The 6,000-nt window shown below is 42.8% G+C and overlaps 1 protein-coding gene across 3 annotated transcripts in view; it reads right to left on the reverse strand.

The window, feature by feature from the left end:
• Window positions 1-6,000, reverse strand: part of LOC143280453 (uncharacterized) — a 69,622-nt gene that overhangs the window by 11,957 nt on the left and 51,665 nt on the right. Inside the window, exon 1 of one of the 3 annotated variants that reach the window (XR_013055016.1) lies at window positions 2,088-2,168. The exons of the other annotated variants lie outside the window; for them this stretch is intronic. The gene's annotated coding sequence lies outside the window, so the exon portion shown is untranslated. Of the gene's footprint in view, window positions 1-2,087; window positions 2,169-6,000 lie in introns of those variants that run through there. 3 annotated transcript variants of the gene reach the window in all.

The raw sequence follows: 6,000 nt of genomic DNA on the forward strand, positions 1-6,000 counted from the left end.
ATGTATGTATGTATTTGTGTATGTATATATATATATGTATGCATGTGTGTGTATGTGTATGTATGTGTATGTATGTGTGTGTGTGTATATATATATATATATATATATATATATATATATATATATGTATGTATGTATGTATGTGTACGTGTGTGTGCACATGGTGTGTGTGGGGGGGGCGGGGGGGGGGGGGGTAGATGTGCAATGCGGTTTGGCTGTCTGACACGTAAACTTCAGTAATCTGTATATTTGTATATAGCTATTTCCATTTGGTGCCATTTAATTTTTAATTTATCTTTTTATTTTCTATTCATTTTATTCATTTTATTTGTTTGTCATTTTATTTGTTTGTTGCTTTCTTCTTATGTTGGACATGTGCTGCTGCCAAAAAGAAAATCTCTGTACCAAAGTATAGACAATAAAGTTTGTGTATTGTATTGTATTGTATTGTATTGTATTGTATTGTGATGTGATCACGGAAACCCAGCGTCGATATAACTGACGTCTCCACCAAGTGGAATTGAGTGTTGAACTAGTGGTAACGCGTTCGCCTAGGAAGCGAGAGAATCTGCGCGCGCTGGTTCGAATCCCACAGTCGCCAGTCTCCACCTCCCTCCACTAGAATCTGAGTGGTGGTCTGGACGCTAGACATTCTGATGAGACTATAAACCGAGGTCCCGTGTGCAGCATGCACTTAGCGGACGCAAAAGAACCCACGGCTACAAAAGGGTTGTCCCTGGCAAAATGTAGAAAACTCCACTTCGATAGGAAAACAAATAAAATTATACAAAAAAGGGGGGTGGCGCTCTCAGTGTAGCGACGCGCTCTCCCTAGCGAGAGCAGCCCGAATTTCACACAGAGAAATCTGTTGTGACAAAATGAGGAATACAATTCAAATACACCACGTGACAACGACACGTGATAACACAACTTCTGAGTGGACCAATGCAGTAGAGAATGAAAGTTGGATCTTTCACTGACATGAACACCAGTAACAACGTTTATCTAGCATCATCGTCACCTTTATCAAGAAGGTAAAGTCTAACCTGACCATACTGACAGTTTCGTGCCATCATCGCTGCTTTCGTCAAAAAACAAATTCTAACCCAGAACCTGATCCTACTCCTAATCGGTAAAAGTCCTGTCACTCATGCGAAACAGAACGTATCAAAGACAAGTCAAAAGCAGTGAACAACTCAGTCTCTCAACACATAGATAACATCATACACATGGAAATGTATACCAGAACAGAAATTTTGTTTCGGCATTTTACAGACTAAAGGTAGATGATTTTAAAACCATTAGTGTTGTAAGAAAAACAAACACGGGGATATAACTATATGTCTGTGCAGTCATGCACAGCTAAACTCCCCCTCCACCACTACTACTACTGCTGCTGCTGCTGCTACATACAGACTTATCTTAAATCTGGTCTTCTTTGTGTTAAGGATTATGACAACTGACTTCTTATTCTTTCTGTACATTCAATGGACTTACGTTCTTCGCTCTTTGTGTACGCGTTTTCAAATCTTAAACCTCAAATCAAAAGAGATGTCTGTCCCATATTGTGGTATTTTTTTCTCTTTAAGTTACGGCACATTCTCAACATCCGTGTTTCAGTTCAAACCTCATTCGCTTCTCATTCCATCTTGTCAATTCACATGACTTTGAGAGGGACAGAGAAAGAGAGACAGAGTGAAAAACGAGAGAGAGAGAGGGGAGGGAGAGAGAGAGAGAAACCAAACCTGACGCTTTGCCTCAAATATACACGATACGTTTACTTGGTGAAACACAAATTATGAAATAATTTTTGTATGTATAACAAACAAAACTCGTACAGAAACAGAAGCACGCTTGCGACAGAGAAGACAAACACGGAAGTGTGTGCTGTTATTGACTGCAGATACATCACTGAAGTTTTATATTCAGTAACTGCACACACACACACACACACACACACACACACACACACACACACACACACACCTGAAACTAATGAGCAAACACGCTAGCAATCAGCATCCCTTCCTCATCAAGCGCAAGGCAAACTGAGCGAGAGCCATAACAGCTGTGATCCTGTCACTCACTGGCGCAGCAACGTCCACTAGTGGGTCCACTGCCCGTGCTATCCGCCGGTGTCTGACAGGCAGGTGTATCTCCAAGAGCCGGCAAAATGTCAGTCGTGTCGGCGCCTAAGCAACAGGAAATGAGTCGTGCCGCCAGGAGACACTGACAAGGCAGCTAGCTGAAATCCCGGCTGGGGAGCATTGAACTCGTGACTCTCGAAGTGATACATGACGCTGCATTTCCTGTTTGGCTCGTGATGTCGCAAGACTATGGACCAACACCACACTGCATGAATTCTCGAGAAGGGCCGTTTGGTTAGCTGACAGGAAACAAATAACACTGTTGGGTCGTTATCTTTGTCCTTTATCAAACAAGGGTCGATTCTGATCCTGCACCCAACAACTAGCACTATTTGAAACCACTGTCTTTGGTTCTAAGCAAAATAGTGTTCCCATTTCTGATTCCAAATGACTTTTTCATGATGTTGAAACTCGCCGTCAATCAACACTACAGGGTAATCAGACCCAAAGTTGTATTTGTATTTCTTTTTATCACAACAGATTTCTCTGTGTGAAATTCGGGCTGCTCTCCCCAGGGACAGCGCGTCGCTACACTACAGCGCCACCCTATTTTTTTTTCCTGCATGCAGTTTTATTTGTTTTTCCTATCGATGTAGATTTTTCTACAGAATTTTGCCAGGAACAACCCTTTTGTTGCCGTGGGTTCTTTTACGTGCGCTAAGTGCATGCTGCACACGGGACCTCGGTTTATCGTCTCATCCGAATGACTAGCGTCCAGACCACCACTCATGGTCTAGTGGAGGGGGAGAAAATATCGGCGGCTGAACAGTGATTCGAACCAGCGCGCTCAGATTCTCTCGCTTCCTAGGCGGACGCGTTACCTCTAGGCCATCACTCCACTTGTGGGAATTGATCGAGGTTACTAAAGTAATTCCCTGATTTACACCATTATTCAATGAAACACACACACACACACACACGCACGCACGCCCCCCCTCCCCGACGCCCCCACAAAAGAAACAGTTTCCGTGACAAAGTGGTTAGCATCACGAACTGACGACTAGGGTAGACGATGGCTCGAGCCTAGTCAGAAGAAAAGTTTTTCAACCCTTGGCTGGCTCCTACCCACAGCTGAGTGTGCTTCCAGCTGAAACCAAAAAAAAAAACAAAACTGTAACCATTCAGTTGAGGGTCACCCATTTCACGAATGCGTCTTAGGGAATGTTGCAATTATTGTCGCCAGAAGGGTTGCTAGACAGATGGTGCCCTGCACAAACACAGACACAGACACAGACATACACACATATACCAGTATCAGTATCAGTAGCTCAAGGAGGCGTCACTGCGTTCGGTCAAATCCATATACGCTACACCACACCTGCCAAGCAGATGCCTGACCAACAGCGTAACCCAACGCGCTTAGTCAGGCCTTCAGAAAAAAATAATGATAAAGTAATAAAATAAATAAATAAATAAATAAATGAAATGAAATAAAAATAAATGATAATAAAAAATAAAATAAAATAAGTAAAAAAAAAAAAAAAGTAATGATAATAATTTTTTCTAATAAAATAATAAAATAATAATAATAATAATAATACCAGCGTGCGCTAGTTATCTACAACATCACCCTCTTTGTGTAAACTGAAAGCTAACCCTTCTCTCTGCGTTCAGAGGGCAACAAACATCTACCTGAAGGTCTAGTCATCATCCCCCATCCACATGTAATATGCGGCTTCTGTTCAAACGTGTGTGTGTGTGTGTGTGTGTGTGTGTGTGTGTGTGTGCGCGCGCGCGCGCGCGCGCAGTACGTGCATGTGTGAGTATGGACAAGGTTTTATATTGATATGCACTTGTATGTATCCTAATTTCTACTGTATCTGTGTTTGTGTATGATTTTCAATTTATGTTCGTACCTTGTTATGTACTATCCCCCCTAATATTCCTTGTGACCCCGGTACACTTGGTAATAAAGAAATATTCTATTCTATTCTGTTCTATTTTTTCTCTTTATCCATAATTAAAAATATATATATATCACTTCAAGAACTACTTGACACTTACAGCATCATTGAGCTCACAGTGCAGTACATTCTTATCGGCTGAATCCAATTCTTTACCATCTGTTTTCCTGTGTTGCAGACTAAACCTCACCCGTTTCTCTTGGTTACAGATTGACGGAGAGACAGAGAGGGAGAAAGAGAGAAAGAGGTGGGTGGCCGGCGGAAGGATGGATGGGTAGTGTGTGTGTGTGTGGGGGGGGGGGGGGGGGGTGCGTGCGTGCGTGCAGACACTAACATTTTATAATGAAATATCCCACGTTTGATCAGTTGCGAAAAAGGTATTTGCATGAAAAATTTATGACTCCGAAATCGGTTTTGACTTTCACAATGTGCTCAAAGGAGGCAAAAAAAAAAAAAAAGAAAAAAAAGTTAGCTGCAAGTAGGTTTATGAAATTTGCAAATGTTGTCTTGATACTCTTTGGGGGGGAGGCGGGGGCTGGGGGGGTGGGGGGGGGGTGGGGGTTACCGGTAAGAAGATGACTGTCTTTTCTCAGCTTCTAGGAGACGCTGTTAATGCATTAGGAAATGTTTAATCTGGGCATGAAATGATTATTTTGTAGCAATTCTCCATACTCCAACAGGAATGAACAGGTAATTAAAACTTGAAACGTGTGCGTGCGTGCGTGCGGTGTGTGTGTGTGTGTGTGTGTGTGTGTGTGTGTGTGTGTGTGTGTGTGTGTGTACACACACTAACGCCCTCCCGTCAGCGGATTTCAGATTAATAAAAAAAACATCTACGACACACAAGCAAAGACACACCAATCACGACCTCAGTTTGTTGTTGTTGTCAGTCGCCAGTCATAAGCAACTAAAGGTCTCGAAGTATTGTCACATTTGACAAAGAAAAAAATAATAACCCACAGACAACCAAACCTCCAAAGACGCGTGTTTTTTTAATGAACTAAATTATAATGAAAACAGTTCTTTTGATTTCTGTTACAAAGGTAACTAGAACTCACACAGAAACATACCCACAAACACACAGCAAAAAAAAAAAAAAAAAAAAAAAAAAAACAATCACCCTAGAGTTCTCTCTAGCCGTACAACAAACACGCCAATGAATCTTGTTATTATGCAACACATGCACCCCCCCCACCCCCCTACGCTCCCCCTAACAACGGACTGACAAGCACAAACAAAGCAGACTGCCAATCGCAATCCCTCTTGCCCACGAGGCTGGAGCAAATTGTGGACAAAAGCCATAACAGCCAATCATATCGTTGATTAGAGCGGCGTCCAGTTTGTGCATCACCATGCTATCAGACTGTGTCTGACAGACAGGTGTATCACCGACAGCCGGCAAAATGTCAGTCGTGTCGGGGGCGCTAAGCGACGGAAAATTGAGTCGTGCCCGCCAGGAAGCAACGAGAAGGTAGCGGGCGGAAATCCGGCGAGGAGCATTGAACTGGTGTGTTGACATCCCCAGCGTGATAACGCCGCTTCCGGTCGGGCTCGTGACGTCGAAAGACAGCGAACCAATCAACTGTAGGGGGAGAGGAGAAAAAAAAAAGGGGTGTGTGTGGGGGGGGTGTGGGGTGTGGGAGGGGTGGAGGTTGGTTCAGTCACTGACAGGAACAAATAGCACCACGTTAGTCTTGTGTGTGTGTGTGTGTGTGTGTGTGTGTGTGTGTGTGTGTGTGTGTGTGTGTGTGTGTGTGTGGTGTTTGTTTATTTGTTTTTAATTTTTGATAAGTAATTAATCACATCCCTGACTCTAATGACAAAGACTGCTTTAAGTCGCTGTCTTTGCTTTTCAGTAAAGGTTCTAATTTTGAGCCTTCGGATCGATGATGTTTCGAGCCATTACTTTTGCCCTTATTTAAAAAAAAAAAAGATATCTTGAGTTCCAA

This window comes from Babylonia areolata, chromosome 3 (genome assembly GCF_041734735.1).
Source record: "Babylonia areolata isolate BAREFJ2019XMU chromosome 3, ASM4173473v1, whole genome shotgun sequence".
NCBI classification, from domain to species: domain Eukaryota; kingdom Metazoa; phylum Mollusca; class Gastropoda; order Neogastropoda; family Buccinidae; genus Babylonia; species Babylonia areolata.